The 23,540-nt window shown below is 44.0% G+C and overlaps 1 protein-coding gene across 10 annotated transcripts in view; it reads left to right on the top strand.

The window, feature by feature from the left end:
• The window catches only part of EIF4G3 (eukaryotic translation initiation factor 4 gamma 3), a 419,008-nt gene that overhangs the window by 153,789 nt on the left and 241,679 nt on the right, over nucleotides 1–23,540 (top strand). The window contains exon 1 of one of the 10 annotated variants that reach the window (XM_030222071.1): nucleotides 5,931–6,110. The exons of the other annotated variants lie outside the window; for them this stretch is intronic. The gene's annotated coding sequence lies outside the window, so the exon portion shown is untranslated. Of the gene's footprint in view, nucleotides 1–5,930; nucleotides 6,111–23,540 lie in introns of those variants that run through there. 10 annotated transcript variants of the gene reach the window in all.

The following is a 23,540-nucleotide window of genomic DNA, read 5'->3' on the forward strand; positions in this document are numbered from 1 at the left end:
CTCTCTGTGAAAAAATACTTCCCGACATTACTCATGAATCTGCCCCACTTCAACCTCAATTCATGTCCTCTAGTTCTACCACCTTCCCATCTCCAGAAAAGGTTCGTTTGCAGATTAACACCTTTCAAATATTTGAACGTCTAAGTGTTGCCATACTGGGACAGACCAAAGGTCCATCAAGCCCAGCATCCTGTTTCCAACAGTGGTCAATCCAGGTTACAAGTACCTGGCAAGATCCCAAAACAGTACAATACATTTTATGCTGCTTAACCAAGAAATAAGCAGTGGATTTTCTCCAAGTCCATCTAAATAATGTCTTATGGACTTTTCTTTTAGGAAGCTATCCAAACCTTTTTTAAACCCCACTAAGCTAACTGCTTTTACCACGTTTTCTGGCAATGAATTCCACGTTGAGTGAAGAAAACTTTACTTGGATTTGTATTAAATTTACTACTTTGTAGCTTCATTTCATGCCCCCTAGTCCAAGTATTTTTGGAAACAGTAAACAAATGGTTCACGTCTACGCGTTCCACTCCACTCATTGTTTTATAGACCTCTATCATATCTCCCCTCAGCCATCTATTCTCCAAGCTGAAGAGCCCTAGACGCTTTAGCCTTTCCTTATAGGGTAGTCGTCCCATCCCCTTTATCATTTTTGTCTCCCTTCTCTGTACCTTTCCTAATTCTACAATATCTTTTTTGAGATGCAGCAATCAGAATTGAACACAATATTTGAGGTGCGGTCGCACCATGTACCGATACAAAAGCATTATAACGTCCTCACTTTTTTTTTTGTAGGATAGCAGTGGTGGAGGATCTAACAGGGCATTCACTAAAAGTACAATGGGAGACAGGATGATGAAACATTGAAAGTATACAACCCTGAAATCCAACTGAGGATAGTGTATCAAGGAGTAGGTGATGATCAACAGTGTCAAGAGCAGGAGATAGTTGGAGAAGGATGAGGATAGAATAGAGGTCTTTGGATCTGGCTATGAACAGGTCATTGGAGGCATTAGCAAGCGCTGTTTCAGTTGAACATAGAGGGCAAAAGCTGGATTGCAGAAGATCAAGAACAACTTAAGATGAAAGAAAGTCTAGAAAATGGTGATGAACAAGCATGTTCAAGTAGCTTGGATAAAAAAGGGAGGAGGGAGATGGGGCGATAATTGGAATGGCAGGTAGGGTCCAATGAAGGTTTTTTGAGAAGTGGTGTATCTACGGCATGTTTGAAGGAATTGGGAACAGTTGCATTGGATAGTGAAAGATTGAGGATATGACAGAAGGGATACTGCAGAATTAGATGGGTGGGAATAGGGTCGGAGGAACAGGTAGTCTGGAGGAGGAAAGAAAATGTGCAGTTTCCTCTTCAGTAATTTCAGAAAGGGAAGAAAAGGTGGCAAGAGTTGGAAGGTTGATGGAATGGACTGGGGGAAGGAGAGGTGGTGGAGACTTGGTTGAGAGCTCAAGGTTAATCTTGTGAACATTGACATTGAAGTAATCAGCCATAGTCTGGGGAAGAAAGTGAAAGGGGGGAGGGTGGAGGTGATGGCACTTTTAGTAGAGAGTTCAGTGTGGCAGAGAAACAGCGAGGGTTGTAGTTAGGAGACTGTCAAATGGATGTAGTAGTCTTGTTAGGCAAGTGAAAGAGCAGAATGGAAGGGGGTCAGCAAGAATTTGAAATGTCCGCATGGGCACAGGATTTTAGCCAAGGATGTTCAGCAGATCGGGCACAGGAATGTAGGTAGCAGATTCTAGAGGTCAGTCAAGGCTAGGGTTTGGTATGCCTTACAGAACAGGGAATGGAAGGAGCGAGAGTATTCAGAGCAGAGGAATGAATAATATTATAAGAAGAGACAGCCTTATTGACAGACTTAGATAACATAGTGTTTGAGAAGAGGGATGAAACAATGGTGGTGAAAGTGCAAGGGTCAATAGCCTGAAGATTTCCTAAATATATTGCTGGAAATTGGATGGGACTGGGGTGAAGGTTGGTTAAGTTTGGAAGTTATCTGATAAGGGTCAGAGAGGGGAAGAACCGAGGTGAAGAAACTGGAGAGTGAGCAGTTGGAGAAGACAAGTTCAAAGCAGTGGGCCTTCTGGTGAGTAGAGGTAGTGGAGCACAGCTGAAGACGGAATGATGCTGTTAAAGCTAGAAACTGAGAGGCATAAGAGTCAGAGGGGTCATCAGCATGAATGTTAAAATCCCCAAGAATGAGGGAAGGAGATGAAGGTTTGAGAAATAAGGAAAGCCAGCAGTCAGTGAGAAAGGGACTTATCAGGAAGGGGTCAGTCAATGACCTGCTTTTTGGAGAGGTGGAGAATGAATAGATGGAGAATGAATAGATGGATGGAGTGGACTTCGAAGGTTGAGATCTACAAGAAGGTGAGAGTAGCAGCCCAACACCACCTCTGCAGCCACCTGGGCGAGGTGTATGGGAGAAAAGGTAACCCACATTATACAGGGCAGTAACTGAAGCAGAGTCTTCAGATCCAAGCAAAGTCTCAGTCAGTGCATGCAGATGGAGAGTATGAGAGATAAAGTGGTTGTTTATGTAGGCAAACTTGTTGAAGACAGAGTGGGCATTCCACAGGACACATAAGAAAGGCGGAGAAAGAGGCGAAAGGAGAGGAACAAAACTAAGATTAGATGCAGTATGATGTGACCTGCATGAGCAGGGTGAGGGTGATTTGGAGGACCAGGATTGGGATTGATACCCCACAGAGAGAAGAGAGAGCAAGAGAGTACGGAGAAGAGTAGGAGAGGCATGGCGAGGATAAGATGCACTCAGAATGGAGATAGTTTAATGAGAGGAAAAAAATGTTGAAACTTGAGAGCTGAGAAGACAGAAGGAATGGTGAGGTGATGAAAACAGAAGGTGAGCAAAATAAGGTATGCAGTGGTTTGAGATGGAGAAAGAGAATGGAAAAAGTTAGTATCAAGAGGAGAAAGTGTAATGGAACCTTTGGAAATAGAAGGAAAATAAAAACCTGTAGAAATAGAATGTTTTGTGCAGCACTTGGAGCAGAGGCCCTGGGAGTGGATCGGAGTGGATCTGAGTCACCCCAGAGAATATTGGGAGGAATATACAAATGAGCTGCAGACCTCAACAGTACCTGTAGGCGGCTGGAGAATGTTGAGAGAAATATACAGATGGGCTGCAAGACCTCCACAGCATCATTTTGGTAGCTTTCCTCTGAACCACTTCATCTTTATTTTTTCTCCATAGCCTTAGCAAGATACAACCTTTAAAGCTGAATACAGTACTCCAAGTGAGACTTCACCAACAACCTGTACAGGAGAAGCATCATCTCCTTTCTGCTGGTTATGCCTCTCTCTATGTATTATTGTGACCATTATTGAATGCACACTGAGGATTTTCAATAACAAGACTCTAGCATTTCTGGTTTCCTTTCAGCATATTTCAGCATTTGATCCTAGGCACATGTCGAAATACAGACTGTGTTGAGTCCATCCTTAGGTCCAGTGTGGTGCTTTTCTTCAATGTGCTGTCTACAAGCAAATGGTGATGTGTATCCATGAATGAAAGGTTTGAACTTTTATCCCGACTCATCACATTGGTCATTCCCACCCCTTTTTTTCTTCATTCTGACATCTGTGGGACTGTTTAATTTTCTGGTGTTCTTGTGTTGCCTCCACCCCAAATGGATCACATTGCATTTTTGCATTAAATCTTAAACTGCCAAACAGATCACTTCTCATATTGTTCACTCTCTTCAGGTTGTCTACTGTATTTTTGCAGATGAGACAAAGATTTGCAATAAAGTTCTCTTTCTAAACATTAGGCAGTGTTGCTCACATAGATATTGAACAGATTGGGCCCTTGGACCGAAGGATTCCACTACTCACTTTTTGTTCCTCCAAGTAAATTCCATTTACCACCATCCTCTGTCAGTCAACTTGTTTCTAATCCAGTTGTCTATCTTGAGTCCTAATTTCAGGTAGCTCAGGTTACTTATGAGCCTCCTAAATGGAGTTCTCTGAGGACAAGCAGGCATGATATTCTACTACTACTCATTATTTCTGTTGTGCTACTAGATGTACGCAGCGTTGTACACATATGCAGGTACTTCCTCTGTTCCTAGAGGGCTGGCTCACAATCTTTTGTACCTGGGGTAATGGAGGGTTAAGTGACTTGCCCAGAGTCACAAGGAGCTGCAGTGGGAATCAAACTGAGTTCCCCAGAATCTCAACTCACTGCACTAACCATTAGACTACTCCTCCACATGTGGTTGACATTATCCACAGAGCCCAATGCAGACACTGCCATAATGCACTGTCACTTTAAAACTTTGAGGCAGTGCTCCCACCTTGCTTGCATGGGGGTGCCTTCCTGTCCGACGATGTGCGGGACCACCAATCTAATGTTCTGTACAGAGCAGAGAAGTTGGGTTTCTAATCTTTCCTCAGCAAGTTAAACTTTGCCTTTTGGTCCTTCCCTTTTTCACAATTCTTTTTTTTATTTTTTTGTTCAGTTTATTGATTTTCTTTTCAAATTATTTTTCATTTTTTTCTTTTCGGTTTTTCTGATCTTTGAGTTCTTCTTTTTCCCAAGAAGCATTGGACAGTTTTGAGTATGGAACTACTCCAGTTTTTTGGACAGTTGAGCCACTTGACCTTGCATCGGCTGTTTTTTCCCTCCAAGTCAGAGAAGAAGTGTACTCGATGCAATAGGACTATTTCAGGCACCACCATAACTGATGTGTTCAGTGCTTGGGTCTGGAGCACCGGGAAATACAGTGTGACTGCTGCCTTCGCATGCAAGCAAGGACACTTAAAGCTTGCAGAGTCCAGTATGAAAAACTTTTTGGTTCTGCATCGACATCAACATTGAGCATGGCAAGAGATTCAGCACCCAATGTAGAACCTGCATCGACATCAGGTACACTGACGCAGCATTGAGAAAGTCCGAGACTCATTATCGTGATCGCGTAAGGACTCTCCTCCTTGTTGGTGCTGCATGCATCGTTCTCCCTCCAAGCACACCTCCCCCGCATCGATGTCCTCAATGCATGGGAAGCGTCCATGCCGCAGTGACTGCTCTCCTCTCCAACTAATTACTCATTGAGGTCTTAGAGATCTCCTATGCCAGGCTGTGTCCACACTGCTTTCTCAACCAGTACTGACGCCTACTCTATAGGAGGAAATCTGGGTTATGCTCAAAGAGTAGCTCTCAGGGCTGCTGCATTCGCAGTCCATTCAGACTTGCAGGGTGCTTGCGCCAGCCTCAGCCTACCTTGTAGATTTATCGGAGAGTCCCGTACACAGGCTTGGTGTCGACCAACAGGGGCACTGGGAACCCAACCAACGCATGTGACGATATCGACAGATGAACTTTCTCCAGCCTCGAATACTCAGAGCCAACGCTTTAGTTGACACTCTTCCACATACTTCCCAAGACCAGTATTTTGAAGAGTCAGACTTGCACCTCTCTTGGGAGATAAAGCAGGACTCATAGGACCTCTCAGCTGAGGAGCATTCCATCTGATCCTTCTCTGCCACCTAAGATACATAAGTCTTCTCTAGAAAGTATATCCTTCCCTGGCTTGTCCGTGAGATGGCCCAAGCCATACCTTTCAAACGGGAGATAGAGGACGAACCTCATTCAGAGGTCTTTGAGGTTCTAGATTGACTGCCCCACCCCTAGAGAAGGAATCATTGTCCCACTTCATACAATTATGAAGAATAGTCTGATCAAAAGCTGTGAGACTCCACTGACAGTTAAAGTTGCTCCAAAGAAAATTGATACAATGAGCAAGATACAGAAATGCACAAGGTTTGAAAAATCACAGTTTCCTCACCATTCGTTAGTTGTGGATTCTGCTTTAAAACATACTTGCAGTGCGAGATCTTTTGTTTCTGCTCCTCCAGGCAAAGAAGCTAGAACATTAGACTCATTTGGCAGAAGAACATTTCAGGCCTCAATGCTAACCAATCGCATATTAGATTATCAACTTTATTCCACATTTTACTTAAAGTCTCTAACACAGAGTACTCTCTCCTTTGCAGACTTCCTTCCCCCTGAGAAGGCTGATGAGTTCCTCAAGGTTCTCAGGAAACATCTAGATTGTCGAAAATATCTGGCAAGGTAAGCCTTTGATGCATTTGATGTCTCTTAGGCATTTCCGCCTTAGGAGTAGTAATGTAGTGACTTTCCTGGCTCAGGGTCTCCGACCTCACATCTGCTGTCCAAGAGCATCTAGCAGATGTCCCTTGTTGCGGAGATAACTTGTTTGGTGACAAAGTCGAGGAAGTGGCTGTCCTAATTTAAAAGTTTAGAGATGCTATTAAAACTCTGGGCCACAGACTTTTCTGCTACTTTTTCTAGAAGATTTGCAGGAAGATTTCAATGCTCCAATTACTGTACATCTAAGCATCATTACACTCCCACTCCACCTCAGAGGAATATGCCCCAGCGCTCACGTCCGAGGCAGCAGCGGGGACAAAAATCTCAGACTCCACCTCAGTCTAAACAGCAGCCTAGTTTTTGACTTCTTCCTAGAGAGCGCTCCCACTGTGCCAAGCGACTTGCCAGTAGGAGGAAGACTCATCCTTTTTCAACAGAGGTGGCCTCTCGTAACCTCTGACTGTTGGTGCTATGTACCATACAGCGTGGTTACGTTCTGCATTGGGGGGGGGAGGTGTGGAGACGACCTGACCATCCACTAAGAGTCTCATTTCAACTCCCTCCAGGTGACACTACTTTGAGAGGAGCTCTGCCCAAAAAAGACGGGGGGGGGGGGGGGGGCAGTACAGCCAATTCTTGACCTGCAAGATTTGAACAAATGTCTACTCGAAGAAGAATTTTGCATGGTTTCCCTGGGATCATTTCTTCCCATGCTACAACTCGACGACTTGCTTTGCTGTCTAGATCTGAAGGAGGTATACACGCACCTACCTATTCTCCCTGCATACAGGGACTCTTTGTTGTCAGTACAGAGTCTTCATGACATACGTCATGTTCTTCTCTCTCTGGAAGCTTAAGCGTATCCAGCCTTTTTTCCCTAGAGAAGTATTCCGCAATCTAGTCCAGTCTCTAGTTATAAGCCGTCTCGATTACTGCAACAGTATCTACGGGGGTTGCACAAGTAAGCTCCTAAAAACATTGCAAACTGCTCAGAACACCACAGCCCAACTCATCTTTGATAAATCGAGATTTGAAAGTTCGAGACCACTGCAAGAGAGGTTACACTGGCTTCCTGTGAAGGACCGCATTGCTTTCAAGATCTGCGTATTGGTACACAAAGGGGCTCATTTTCAAAGCACTTAGCCTTCCAAAGTTCCATAGAAACCTATGGAACTTTGGAAGGCTAAGTGCTTTGAAAATATGCCTCAGTATCATCAATGGAGAAGCCCCTGCTTATATGGACACTCTTATTAACTTGCCGCCCAGGAACTCCTACAACTCGGCTCGTTTGTACCTCAATCTCCACTACCCAGCGTTTAGTGGCCTTAAATATAAGACCGTCTATGCTTCTTCTTTCTCTTATCTCAGCACTCAATTGTGGAACGGGTGGTCAAATTCACTCCTGATCACCCAACCTTCAAGAAGCGACTCAAGACCTTCCTTTTTGGTAGAGCATACGCCGTGTGCCCACCTGGCGCCACATCCTTCTAAACCACGACTATCCTAGTGACAAACTGTCACCTTCTCCTCTCTCCCTTTCCCTCCTCTGTTATTTCTCTTTCCCTTTCACGACTCTGAATACTGTATTTTGAATTAATGTTTGCTTAATAGACTACTGTACGCCACATTGAGCCTGCCTCTGGGTGGGAATATTGTGGGATATGAATGCCATAAATAAATAAATACCTGATAGTAGTAGCTGCAATACTCCACAAGTGGGGGCATACACATCTTCTCCTACCTTGACAACTGGTTAATCAAGGCATCCTTCTGTGATTTGGCACAGAGCTCAATTCAGTTCACCATACAGCTTCTAGAACCCCTCAGGTTTGTAATCAGTTACCCCAAATCACATTTTCAACCTATTCAGACATTACAGTTCATCGGGGCTCTCCTGGACACTACTAGGGCGAAGCCTTCCTCCCTCTACCATGTAATACCATTGGCCCAACTCCACTTCTGAATTTCTAAGTGGACCCAGGCTACAGGATTGCTCTCTCCCCGTATTCGAGTTACCCTCGGCTGTGCCACTCTCTACAGCAGTGGATGGTGTCCCAAAATCTCATCCAGGGTCTTCCGTTTGAGCCCCTTCAACATCAGAGTCCTCACCATGGTGTTTGGGATCTTACCTTAATAGTCTCCACACTCAAGGTTCTTAGTCCCACAGGAGAAACGACATCATATCAATCACCTGGAATTGCAAGCGGTCTGGAATGCCCTCAAAGCTTTTCAAAACCACATTGTCGAACAGATAATACTCGTTTGCACAGGCAACCAAATTGCGATGTATTACCTGAACAAGGAAGGACGGGTACTTACCACCTCTGACAACAAGCAATCCAGATATGGGCCAGCTTCTCGAAGCATCTCTAAGAGCTGTTTACCTAGCTGGAAAACAGAATTCTGTAGCAGACAAATTGAGCTGAATCCATCAGCGTCATGAATGGTTCTTCCAGCATGTCTGTAGCTCTATGAATATTCCAGCAGTGAGGTCCTCAGCGATAGACCTCTTTGATTCTCCTCAGAACAACAGGCTTCCATGCTTTTGTTCCAGAATCTATACTTCCAGATGCCTGTTGCTCCACTGAGGAATGGACCTTCTGCATGCCTTTCCCCCAGTACCATAGGGAAAACTCTTCTCAAAATACGCCTTCTAGACTTATTGCCCAAGGAACCGTTGAGATTAGATCGTTTTCCAACCCTAATAACACAGAACGAGGGGCCCTGCCTCCATCCAGACCCTTACAGCTTCGTTCCTGATGACATGGACTTATGTTCCTTAAGTGCCCTCTTCCTATCATGGAGTACATCCTCCATCATTTGGATTCTGGCCTCAGAGTACACTTGAGTGCCATTAGGGCTTTTCACTTTCTAGTTGATGATAAACTAGTTTCCGTTATCCCTTGATAGTGAGATTCACAAGAGGTTTATTTCTTACCAAACCTCTTATCAAACCCCTCTGAAAAAAAAGCAAACTCCTAATACAAGCTCAAAAAGAAGACAATGGCACATTTCCCTGCAATATACCTAGCTGCAAACTGTGCCAGCACATCTCACAGGAACTCACAATCACTCACATGAGAAAAACGTTCAGCATAAGGGAATCCTTTACTACTACTACTTAACATTTCTAGAGTGCTACTAGGGTTATGCAGCGCTGTACAATTTAACAAAGAGAGACAGTCCCTAGAGCTTACAATCTATTAGACAAGTGAACGGTTGGTCCGATAGGGGCAGTCAAATTGTGGCAGTCTGGTTTCACTGAACGGTAAGGGTTAGGTGCCGAACGCAGCATTGAAGAGGTGGGCTTTAAGCAAAGACTTGAAGACGGGCAGGGAGGGGGCTTGGCGTAAGGGCTCAGGAAGGTTGTTCCAAGCATAGGGTGAGGCGAGGCAGAATGAGCGGAGCCTGGAGTTGGCGGTGGTGGAGAAGGGTACTGAGAGGAGGGATTTATCCTGTGAACGGAGGTTACGGGCGGGAACGTAAGGGGAGATGAGGGTAGAAAGATAGTGAGGGGCAGCAGACTGAGTGCATTTGTAGGTAAGAAGGAGAAGCTTGAATTGAATGTGGTATCTGATCGGAAGCCAGTGAAGTGACCTGAGGAGAGGGGTGATATGAGTATATCGGTTCTGGCGGAGTATGAGACATATGAGACATATGCTCATCCTCAAATGTGGTATATATCATTCAATGTAAAAAGTGTGAAGAAGGGTGCAATATTGGAGAAACAAGCCAGATGCTAAAGACAAGGCTCAATTTACACAGACACAATATTAAACATTACAATGCCAACCAGGATGCCACCTCTGGGACAGCATTTTACAAAACCAGAACGCTGCATGAATGATGTTAAGAATACTAAAAGGAAATTTTAAGACAATTCAGGAACTTAAGACCTTTGAAGTCAAAATGACAAAATATTTTGACACCCACCAGAGATCTGAGCTTTCTATCCCACTGTAAACCATAAAATTCTACTGCTTTGTCATTTTCATCAGCCATCCATCTCTCCCTGTCACTCACCCACCCAGCTTTCCCTGTTTGTCACCTTACCTACCCCACCCTCTTCCTGTGAGACTGTCATTGGAATGCTTTTGTGTTTCACTTATATATTCTAATATTTGTCAAGATTTGCTTATTTCCAATCTGAAGAAGTGTTACATTCGAAAGCTGATCAAAAAATGTGTTGTTAGTCCAATAAAAACGGTATCATCTTATTTTCTGTGTTGTGATTTTATTTCCGTCTATTACCTTTAAAAATGGACTAACAAGGCACCACACCACTTTACCCAAATAAACTTGAAACTTGATCTGTTGCCATTTTCATAGATCCTCCTATACTATACTACACTACATACAGGCTTATATTCTGCTTAGTTCAAATGCACTTAACAGATAACACCAAAATAACCTCTTCAAACGAGAGAAGAAATTATAGTACTTAGTTTTAACAATGAAATTACATTAGCCAGGGACAGGGAACAAGATGGCGGCTTGAAGGGAGTGCAGTGAAGTCACTCCGATCCTACCTTTACTCTCTTCTTCCTTATGCCTAAAAGGGGGGGTAGGCAACGCGTTTGTCCCGCTACGCCTGCTATATCGATGGTGGGACCTATGAATCTCTCTGCTTTCTAGGAATATTAGTAGGACTTGAACCTTTGCTTCAGGAGGGAGCGGTGGGAGGTGAGTCGTCCCCCCAGCTTGAAGCTGGAACATCTTTGTCCTGAGGTTCGGATGCCGTCGCTCATGCCAGTGGTCGAGCAGAGACCTATGCAGGAAACTCTATGTCCTGAAGAGGTGGTAGTGCTTCCTGGTGCGGGGTCAGGCTCTAGTGACAGACCACCTTGTTACTACCGTGCAGATGGATGCGGCATAGAATGGAGTTGGCGTTTCTGGTGAGACTGTCACGGTAAAGGAGATACAGCTTTCTGGTGATTCCTTGACTGAATCCATTTCATTGAGTAAGTCATTTCTACCTACTAGGCCAATAACTGTTACTTTGAATACTATTTGGGAAGCCCTTTTGTGTCTGGAAACATATTTTTCCTAAAAATTATTGTATTTCAGCAAATTCAAATTCCCTCAAAAAAAAGTTTCTATAGTGGAAAATGAAGTTTCAACAATGGACAAAAAGATTGAGACTAATGTCAGTTATATCCAATCTCTTGAACAAATTCAAGCTAATATGATTAAAGCAAATTTGTTGCTGCAGAACAAGATTGAAAATTTAGAAAACCAACAGAGGTCTAAAACATTGCGGGTAATAAATTTTCATAGACAGCCTTCAATTGCTCCTCTCATAACCTTTAAAAAGTACTTGTCTGAAATATTGAAGATTCCGGAGCAAGCTTACCCTCCGGTTTCCAAAATGTATTTCTTATTGCCTTATATTAAGAAGACAACTGATCAGCCTGTTGTTGATGCAGCTGAGTATCTTTTGAGAGTTTAAACCTTACGCAGACACTTGAAGATGATATTTTGGGTTTAAAACTGCAACATTAATTTTGACTTTTGTACTACAACCTGACAGACTGGATATTGAAACAATATCATAGAGATGAGCTCTGTATGAATTGTAAGATTAGAGTATTTCCGAATGTATCAAGAGTAACCCAAAAGAGGTGCCAACTTTTCCTTAAACTTCGAGCACAAATTTTCCAACTGGGCAGTCTCTTTTGGCTGAATTTTTCTTGTAAATATTTATTGAAATTGAATTCAGTGAAATATGTTTTTTTACAATCCTACACAGGGACTTCCGGTGGAGCCGGGTAGCAAAATGGCTGCGCTGCCGTGAGCTCCGTCGCGCCACAATATGAGGCCCCGAATTTGACGGTCCAGATCCGCTCCATTGAAACATCAAAGTTCGGCGGAAGGCAAGGAGATAATTATCGCATGTGAGGTAGTGCCGCGAAATCGATGGGAGCAACGAAGAACGAAAAATTTAAATCATCAGCGCCTCACATAGCACAAAATGGCGGCCTAGGCGGAAATTGCAAGCCGCTCGGCGGCAACGGGCTGATCGGGGAGAGCAACTAAACGGACGAGGTCGGAGCAGAATGAGGAAGAAATGAGCCCAGGGTATACAATTGTATAGAAGGAAATCAAATCAAACGAGCGGTATAATTCACCCAGAGCCGGCAAGAACGGACATCTGAAGTGGTAATACATAAATGCTTACTGGACAGCTAATGTTTAAACCACATTAAGGCTTTGATTTTTCAAGTTAAAAGACTGCAATAGCGGCTGGTACTTTAAAGAGCGTGGTTTCTCCGAATATTAGCATGTGAAAGAAAAGGGTGGGTAACCGGCACCTAGACGGACGAGAAGTCCCCCTTTTCTGACGCACGAGGTTTGCTGAGGCTTGGCTTATAGGTACAAGAGTAGATATCAAGAAAGCCATATATAAACACGGATTATACCCAAGATTTTCGTGGGCTGAGACTCTCCAGATACTTTGAGTAACATTTATAATTGCACTCACAGACGGGGCAAGAGGTGACGGAGGGCGTCCCCAGTTTTTGCATGGAGCAATACTTGAAGCCTCTGTCCCTGGGAACTACACGAAGAGGAACAAAGTTTGAAAAAGAAAAAGCATCTCCACCTAAACCCGGTCAAAAAATGGCGGACCAGAAACAATCTGGGGCAGGAGAATTCACTGAAAAGCAACTCGCCCAGATTACTGCCGCGGTGAGCGCGGCCCTCAGCCCCAGATTTGATTTATTGGCCGGGCAGATGAAAAATATGGAATCTTCAATGGCAGACACAGAGAAGAGAGTGGACGAGGTCGAAAATCGGATCTCCACAGTAGAGGACTCAGGATCACAGCATTTACGAGAAATAGCGCGCTTGCAAGAGCAGTTAAAGCTGCAACAAGAGAAGTTAGAAGATATGGAAAATCGGGCACGACGGTGTAATTTAAGACTTGTTGGACTACCAGAGAAAGTTGCGGAGAAGTCTCTGGGGCCCCTTCTTGAAACGTGGCTGAAAAAAGAACTCGCTTTATCTGACAGCTACGGAGACCTATGCATAGAGAGGGCACACAGACTGGGACGCTGGCAGCAAGGTATGCAGAGGCCCAGAATTGTCATTATTAAAGTGCACAACTATTTGCACAAAGAAGAGATTATCCGGGGCTTCAGAATGAGACGAGATTCCCTTACATATGAAGGGTCCCAGATACGAATTTTTCAAGACTACTCGGCAGGAGTCCAAGAGCGAAGGAGACGATTTCATCCGATATGCGCTGCATTGGCTAACAAAAATAAGAGATTTATGCTAATCTATCCTGCCACTCTGAAGATACAGCATAAGAATCAGTGGCATTCTTTTCAACAGGTTCAAGATGCGCAACAGTTTGTAGATGTTGAATTAAAAGAACCAGAACCCTGAGAACAAGGAAGGACATGAGGAACAAGAGCCATAGCAATGAACCTCTGCGTTCGGGGTTCAAGGACTGGTAATATATAAATGTATTGGTAATGGTTGAGATTTGCAGGCTCATGTTTGAAGCACTTGGTATCATATAGTTTGATGGAAACCAGTGGGGCCTGGATTCTCGGAGTGATTTGGGGATACACCTATTAATGTTGTTATTCTGGTTAAAGTTGCTCTGTTGGAAACATTGTGGGTTAGCATGTTAGATTGACTCCTTGCTGCATAAGATTTCAGTATGATCCAGACACCAACCTTACTGTACACAACAGAATAAATGTAAGAAAAAGGGGAGAACTGGAATAAATCACGGGGGGGTATGGTCACGTTAGGGGCTTCATGATGGCAATAGAAGTCAATAAGGGTCAACACATGGCGGGAGGGCTAGGGGGAGGGAGGGGGAATAAGGGGAGACAACAGAAGGGATATAATACACAGAGGCACCATAGAGAACAAATAGAGAAGGAACGAGACTGTTTATTAGTAAGGAAAACATTAGGTGATAGAGACACAAAAAGGAATCCACTTACTTTATATTTAATGAAGGCTGACGCAGAAGTTGAAATGATAATTTACTTAGCGAGGCAGCTGGGGAAGGGCTGGGACCCAGTAGCCGAAAGATATAAAAGGAACAAGAGAAGATGCTTTATTGCTATCTGTACCACACTGTAAGTTAATATCATGGAATGTGGGGGGCATCACATCCCCATGTAAGAGGAAAAATATTCTAAAACACTTAAAACATTTAAATGCTGATGTTGTGTGTATGCAGGAAACAAAGCTGTCCGATTTGGAACATGACAAACTCCAGCAAAGCTGGGTTGGGCAGGTGCTCTATGCCTCAGGGGAAGGGAGAAAAGGTGGGGTAGCGATATGTTTCCATAAACGCTTAGCCTATTCAGTTAAAAAAGAACTACAGGACCCTGCAGGACGATATCTCTTGGTCAAATTATGGTTACAGGGGAGGGAATTATATATATTAAATGTATATGCCCCTACACCACCAGAGAGGTCATTCTTCCCTAATCTGTTGAAGCAAATGACACCATATCAGGGCAAAGAACTGATTGTAGTGGGAGATATGAATTGCTTGATGGACCCTAAGTTAGATTGTACAGGGGTAAGAGGACATGTGCAGGCAGGACACAAAGAAGGGAAAATATTGAAGGAATTCGGGTACTCTCTCTCTGTGATAGACGTTTGGAGGAACTTACACCCAGAAACCAGGGAGTACTCGCATAGATCGAGAGCTCACGGTACGTGGGGAAGGATAGACTATATATTCATGTCCGAGTCACTGTTCTCTCAGGTCATCGATTCTAAAATGGAGGAGATATTAATTTCTGATCATAGTCCCATCTGGGTTGAATTAAATGATCCCAGTAGATCGGTGATAGCTAAGCGCTGGAGATTCCCGAGTTATTTAGCTAATGATAAATCATTTCAAAAATTTCTAAAGGCCCGATGGGAGGAGTACGCTCATTTCAATAAAGCTCACCAATCCAATCCCCAACTGTTTTGGTGCACAGGAAAGGCCGTTTTGCGGGGAGATCTGATCGCATATGTTGCGGCTAGAAGGAAGAGGTCTGCGCGTAGTTTAATTAGCTTAAATCAACAGCTGGTGAGGGCAAGACGCCGATATCTGGCGCAGTCAACAGAAGGTAATAAAGACAGATACTTAGCAATACAAGCCTCCATCAACTCACTATTACATGAGAATTTACTTAGAAATCAGACCTTTCAGAAATATAAGTTCAACAGATTTGGTAATAGGGCAGGGGGACTCTTAGCAAGGATGGTTAAGGGGAGGGGCGGCAATCGGACGATACCAGTAATTCGGGATAATAAGGGATGTATCACTAACAAGTTAGAAGATATACAAAAAACCTTGCAAGAACACTTTATGCACTTATATAAAAGAGAAGAATTAGGGGGGAGACATGAAATAGGAGAGTTTCTGCAGAGGTCCGGAATGCCACAACTTGGAGAAGAAGAGATAGCTGTGCTAGACTCCCCGATACAGCTGAAAGAGCTGCAAACCGCGATTAAGGGCTTAAAGTCCTATTCGGCACCTGGGGTAGATGGATATTCGGGAGAGTTCTATAAAATTCTGCAACTCTCCTTGTTGGGGCCTCTATATGCATACCATCAGGCGGTTATCTCAGATGGGAAGTTCCCTCTACATGAGAACACCGCGAGTATATCTTTATTATTAAAGCCTGGGAAAGCAGCAGAGGAGCCGGAGTCATACAGACCTATATCATTAATTAATGTAGACATTAAGTTGCTGGCAAAGATTCTGGCTGAGCGTCTTAAAATATTCCTTCCCAGAATCATTGGACCTGCACAGGTGGGGTTCATACCAGGGAGACAGTCAGTATTGCATGTGAGGAAAGCATTATTGTCCATGGCCCAATGCAGATATCAGAAAATCCCTGGGTTAGTGGTCAGCTTAGATGCCGCTAAGGCATTTGATAGGGTCAGTTGGGACTTTCTGTTTGAATTATTGGAGTGGATGAAATTGCCCAATGGGATTCTGCGAGCAATACAGGCCCTTTACAATGATATGAACGCACAGGTTGTGATTAATGGTGGGACAACGGCAAGGTTCTCTGTAGAAAGAGGAACATGTCAGGGCTGTCCCCTCTCACCATTGTTATTTGATCTGACTTTAGAACCCCTGATCAGGATGTTAAATTTGGATAATGAGATAGGTGGAGTGCACTTGGGAGATCAAGAGGTGAAGGTCCTAGCTTACGCGGATGACATCCTTATGTTACTTACTGATCCCCAGCGCTCATTACAAACTGCGCTGGAGGTGATTCGGGAATATGGGAATTTATCAGGATTTTCCCTGAACTATGATAAATCGGGAGCAATGGCCCTTGACGAAACGGTTAAAGTAAAATGGCAGGGAGACTTTCCTGTTACGTGGGTAGGCCCTAAACTAAAGTATCTGGGGGTGCTGATCTCTAATAACTATGCCTCGTTATATAAGGACAATGTAAACCCCCTCATGGAAATGACTAAAAGCAAACTGACCATGTGGCAGGAACTGCCGCTAACAATTTGGGGAAGAGTTGCGCTTTTTAATATGATGATAGCCCCCAGGTGGCTCTACGTATTCCAGCAACTACCCCTTTTCCTAAAATCTAGAGATGACAAATTACTCATTAAAATAATACAGGGGTACTTGTGGCAAAGGAAAAAACCTAGATTAACATATGAACAACTTACAACACCACGGGACGCGGGAGGTATGGGTCTTTTGAATATTAAGTTCCTGACGGTTGCCTGTTCGATGAGACATATAAACGACTGGTACCGAGGGACTTCGGATTTTTCAGTAACATCTGTGGAGACCTCCAGGATCCCTGGGATGCATTTCAGTACATTACTGCATACCGGGATTGCTTTGCCTTCGGATGCTTTTAGAATACATCCGTTGCTGCGAGCGCTCAGGGAGACCTGGAGGTGGACTTGTAGAAGACGCCACTTTTCGGCCCGGATATCACCTTGGTTGTCGATCTGTAATAATCCGGCCTTTTTACCTGGGCAGGGGGGTGGAATATTTCACAAATGGGGAAAACAGGGAATGGTGTACCTAGCACATATTGTGACAGAGGAAGGGAAAATATATTCCTACCCTGAGCTCCAACAAAAGTATAAGATCTCGGGGAATAACCACTTTGCATATTATCAATTAAAACATTACTTGGCCTCTCTAGATTGGAAAGATTTAACGGAGGATGTGGTGGAAGTCTTAGCAGAAGATTTCACCCTAAGAGCTCAGCTTGCTGTTCCTCTGAGGTTCCATCATCAGCAGCTTAAAGATTCAACGGCTGAGCTAGATTACTTGAGGTTGGCACGAGGGTGGTCACGGGATTTAGACTGTACAATTTCCCCTGAGACCTGTAAAACGTACTTGAACTCCTTATACAGACAAAGGCTGTCAGTTCCGCAGAGAGAGAGGCTATACAAGTGGCTCCTTAGAACCCATATATCTCCAAGTAGAGCATTTAAGGCTGGATTTGCAGAGAATGGGAACTGTCCGAAATGTAATTGTGAAATGGCCACATTGGGACATATGTTCTGGGGTTGCAAACATGTTCAAAGATTCTGGCAACGGGTAGGGCAAGAGATAGATCGGATTTGGAACTGCACATTCATTAAAGATCCACAAATATTATTCAATAACTTTAGATACACAGCAATACCTCCGGAGGGGCTCAGGGCGTTCTTATGCATTGGAATGTACTATTGCATTAACACAATTTTGCAGTTCTGGAGGGGGATGGAGGAGCCTCCACTGCAGGTGTGGCGGGGTCAAATGCTTAAACAAATGCGAGTTGACCGGTGTGGAATACGAGAGATGGATAGTCTGCCGGGCCAAAGGTTCAGGGCGCAGTGGGAACCATTGTGGGAGACCCTAACACCCCGAGGGAGAAGTTATTTATTAAATTTTTGAAATTGCTATTATATTAGGCTATACACATGATTGTGGGGAGGAACAGTATGACTAGGTGATTAATATGACACCCTACTTAAGGAGGTGGAAGACAAATATTTCACCAATTAAACAAGTCACTAGATTGATAACGAGGGATTTTGAAAGACATGTGTGACTGAGAGACAGCCACATCCATTAAGTGATAAGGGGGCATAATTGGATGCACGCACACTAGTTTGAGAGACATAACGGCCTTAGGTTGTGTCGCTTAAATCTGTTCCTTTTTGATATAAGTGGGATGAATAAGAAAGATGTCAGACTCTGTGTAAAGTAAAGGGAAGGGGCTGGGATGGACGAAGAGGTAGGGAGGGGGGACTTTATAAACACTAGTTTTACCCTTGAGAAAAGGAATAGGAGGGAATCCAACGAATCTATAAGAAAACAAGATTCGGTTGGGAGATACAAGGGAAGGCGGGGAGGGGATAAGGGGGGAAATGTTTAACAAAAAAGTTGATGATGAATGCTGTTATGTTATTATACGAATGGAAGTCTTGGGGGTGACACTGTGTGCACTCCGGACTATTGTTGTGACAATATATGTTTATCATCAATAAAAAATGTTGAATACTACAATCCTACACATTTAAGTTCATTTTTGGAATCCAAGACTGTTGTAACCCCACTTTCGCAGCCAAGAGTAGTAATTTCATCTACTCCATAATCTAATTTAATCTTAATTCTGAGTTACTCATTTCTTGTCTCTAATTTTGATTAGTGATCTCTCTTTTTTTAAGGTATTGTGCCTTGTTCCCCTGCTAAATTGTGGACTAAAGATAGGCTAATATAACATTTTTCTTATTTTATTTTTGTAACTACAAGTTTGTTTCAATATTACTCATCTTTTCTGTATCAAGATTCATTCTTGGAATTATTTTGTAAAATTGCTTAAAAAAATTACATTAGCCCAAATTATGTCCGAAAAACAAATACACTTTTAAAGCTTTGCGAAAAAATAGTAACATGGCAACAGCTGGATCTGAAATGGAAGATCCATGAAATCAGCTCCTCAACAATTCATAATAGAGCTAACGAACCACGTGAACTTCATGCTACAAAACGGACTTTTCCCAAAGGAAAAAGGAAACATTTTACTCACCCCAATACCCAAAGACACAAAGAAAAACGCAAGTGAAATAACTAACTACAGACCAGTAGCATCTATACCACTAATAACCAAAATAACCGAAGGGATGGTAACCAAACAACTCACAAACTATCTCAACAAGTTCTCAATACTGCACGATGCCCAATCAGGATTCCGATCAAATCACAGCACAGAAACAGTATTAATTACCCTAATGACTAAATTCAAACAAATGATTGCAACCGGCACCAATATACTCCTCTTAGAATTTGACATGTCAAGTGCCTTTGACATGGTCGACCATGGAATCCTACTACACATACTTGAATATTTTGGCATCGGAGGCAATGTCCTAAACTGGTTCAAGGGGTTCTTAACTTTACGCTCATATCAGGTCACATCAAATTCAACTACGTCTGATGCATGGACACCTGAGTGTGGAGTACCGCAGGGATCCCCTCTCTCACCAACTATTTTCAACCTTATGATGGTCCCCCTGGCAAAACTTCTATCAAACCATAACCTAAACCCATACATATTTGCCGACGATGTAACGATATATATTACTTTCAAACAAGACATTAATGAAATCTCCAACGAGATCAACCAAAGTCTACACATCATGAACACCTGGGCAGATGCATTCCGATTGAAACTGAACGCAGATAAAACTCAATGCCTCATACTTACCTCCCAATACAACACGAATAAATTTACTGCTATTAACACACCCAAACTAAATCTACCAATCTCAGAAACTTTGAAAATCCTTGGAGTCACTATAGACCGCCATCTCACACTTGAGACTCATGCGAACAACACAACCAAAAAGATGTTCTACTCCATGTGGAAACTGAAAAGAATAAGACCATTCTTTCCGAGATCTGTCTTCCGCAGCCTAGTGCAATCACTCGTACTCAGTCATCTGGACTACTGCAACTCACTATACGCAGGCTGCAAAGAACAAATTGTCAGGTTCTCAGGTTCAGAGCCCGCGGGGCTGGGCTCTGGAGCAAACGTGAGCCCTTGGGCTGCTGACGAGGAGCGACAGCAGCAGGCAAAACCCACCAACCAACACTGGGCAAGCACACCGGCAGGGACTGCAGGCACTGCCCAGCGAGCCGGAACACACGGACTGGAACACTGGACTGGAATTCCCCGGACTGGAGGACACAGGACTGGAACCCCCCAGACTGGAACACTGGACTGGAATCCCCCGGACTGGAGGACACAGGACTGGAGCACCGGACTGGAGCACACCGGACTGGTCCACACAGCTTCACCTGCACTTAGCTACTAAGCCCCCCAGGAGTTGAGCTCCTGGGTTCGAGTAGCCGGCAGGACTTACTGGATACCGGATGACACAGGGACCAGGACTGGAAACAGAAGTGCTCCTAAACCTAAACTGATCTACGTGCTCCCAAGCCCTAAACCAGCAGGAGTGTTCCTAACAGTAAACTGACAAAAGGACTTCCTAAGCCCTATACTAAACAGGAGCTCCTAAGCCCTGCTCAAGAAAGGGACTTCCTAAGCCCTAAACTAACAGAGCAGGGAACTAAACACAAAGCTAACACAGGTGCTACTAAGCACCAGGGGCGTATCTGCGTGGGGCCACAGGGGCCTGGGCCCCCGCAGATTTCGCCCTGGCCCCCCTCCCCGCCGTCAACCCTCCCCCGCTGCTTACTTTTGCTGGCGCCGAGGTCCGACCCGCAATCTCCGTTTTTCATCTTCCTCCGTGGCCATGCTTCCGGGAAGTAATGCTGCAGTGCTGATTCGTTGAATCCAGTTCGGCGTCTGACGTCAGACGCCGAACTGGATTCAACGAATCAGCACTGCAGCGTTACTTCCCGGAAGCATGGCCACGGAGGAAGATGAAAAACGGAGATTGCGGGTCGGACCTCGGCGCCAGCAAAAGTAAGCAGCGGGGGAGGGTTGACGGCGGGGAGGGGGTGGAGAGAGGCGGCGGCGGCGGGGGGGGGGGGAGGCAAAAATGTGCCCCCCCTCTCTGGCTGTGGCCCCCCCTACCGCCGGATTCCAGATACGCCCCTGCTAAGCACCAAGCTACAAGCAGAGCTCTACACTAACAAGCTAAACACAAAACTAACAAGCTACCTAAGCACTGCTCTAGCAAGCTAGAAAGAAAACTAACACGGTGCTTCCTAAGCACTACTCTGGCAAGCAACCAGAAGAGCTCCTAGCACTAAAAGGGAAGACAGGGGAGCCACAAGGAAAAAGCAGGGAAGCTAACACATAAGCCAAGAGTGATTCTAAATCACCAAACACCAACAGCAAAGACTGCAATGCTCCCAATAGCACAAACACCAGAAGTACGTCTAACAGCAAACTCTGCAGTGTTCCTAACAACACCAAACCCTGAAGTACTTCTATCAGCAACAGAGCTTCCAAAGCCCTACACACAGCAATGCTTCCAAAACCAAGAGGGAAAAGCAGGGGAACCAAAGGGAAAAGCAGGAAAGCTAAACACACAGACACCAGTGCACACTGCACTAACACTAACCTGGCCCTTAGCAAAAGCAAGCAGGGAAACTAGACACAAAGTCAGAAGTGCACACTGCACCACCCTACCTAAAGCAAACACCACTGTTGCAAAAGGCCTTGAAGGAAACAACACCACTTCCTTATCAAGGCCCTGCCTGATGATGTCACACTCCCTAGACCTAGGCAAAAGCACACTGACCCAGAGAGGCCCAACCCACACCAATGCAACACTGTGAAGCACTTGAAGCCAGTACACCCAAAGAGAGGTAGAGCAACTCAGGCAACACACACAGGTGCAGTATAGTGAAACAATTAGAGCCATGCTGCTGGAAGCTGCCAGCACAGAGAGACAGAGCCAGCTCAGAAAGGACAGAGAAAAGAAACAGAAGCCAGCTAAGAAGCTGACCCCCAGGAAAGAGGTAAGTTTGAGAGGGGTTCTGACCCCAATCATAACACAAATACTGAGGAAACTTCAAACAGCCCAGAATACAGCAGCCAGACTCATCTTCGGAAAACCAAAATACGAAAGTGCAAAACCCTTATGTGAGAAACTACACTGGCTCCCACTGAAGGAACGCATCACCTTTAAAGTATGCACATTAGTTCACAAAATCATTCATGGTGAAGCCCCCACATACATGTCTGACTTAATAGACCTGCCACCTAGAAACGCTAAAAGATCATCCCGAACCTTCCTCAATCTCCACTTCCCCAATTGCAAAGTACTGCATGCATCAACCTTCTCTTATATGAGCATGCAATTCTGGAATACACTACCACGCAACCTGAAAACGATCTACGAATTAACCGACTTCCGCAGACTATTGAAGACTCATCTCTTTGAGAAGATTTACTGCAAAGACCAAAACACATGAATCCATACACGCTAATAGAAAAGCACCAATACACTCTCTTCTAAATTCTCTTCTCCTTACTTTCACAACACTTAAAACTCCACCCACAGATAAAACTGTTATACCCTAATGTTCTCCTGCTATTGTTCTATCGCCCTATCATTTCCCCATTGCTACATTCCATTGTTCTATTCCCAGATGATACTTGACTTTGACTTTGTCTTCCCATAACTCTCCACAACTACCCCATATTCGTACTGTGACCAATTGTATTTCGATCATTTACAATGTATTGTAAACCACACTGAGCCCGCAAATAGGTGGGAAAATGTGGGATACAAATGCAATAAATAATAATAATAATAAGATTATTCCAAATTCTTACACCATAGAAGGGAAATGATGATTCTAAACGTATTTTATAACACCCTTTATTGCTGGATAGTTAAGTCTCAACTTCTGGGTATTTGACAAAACTAACAGCTCAGTCAAACCTTCAGAATTTAGGCCGAAAAAGGCTTTATAAATTAAGCAAGCAGTTTTGAACTCAACCCTCTTATTTACTGGGAGCCAATGCAAGGCGACTAACAGCGGAGAAGCACGGTCAAACCTGCCCAAAGAGAATATCAACCTAGCAGCTGTATTCTTTCCTGCAATCTAGAAAATATAGTCATAATGAGTTGCAGTAATCCAATTGTCTTGAGTTTAGCCAAGCCAGTCCAATTGTCTTTGAGTTTAGCCAACCATCAAATTATCCGAACTGACTCTAACTTGCATTTTCTTCCTATCATGTATTTGCTCTTCATCCCTCAGCTATATGGGTAAGCTGTATTGTAGAAAATCTTTAGCATCATACCTGTATCTGTTAGTTGAATATTCTAATGCATGCATATTAGGTTTATCATTAGTATTATGCTAACATTGTATTACATCTCTGGTATTTGATTTCCAGTGCTGTTAAATGTGTATATTTTAGATACTGTTTCACAGAGTTCTGTTATTAGGTTTCAATT

This window comes from Microcaecilia unicolor, chromosome 13, assembly GCF_901765095.1.
Source record: "Microcaecilia unicolor chromosome 13, aMicUni1.1, whole genome shotgun sequence".
In the NCBI taxonomy this organism is placed as follows: Eukaryota; Metazoa; Chordata; class Amphibia; order Gymnophiona; family Siphonopidae; genus Microcaecilia; species Microcaecilia unicolor.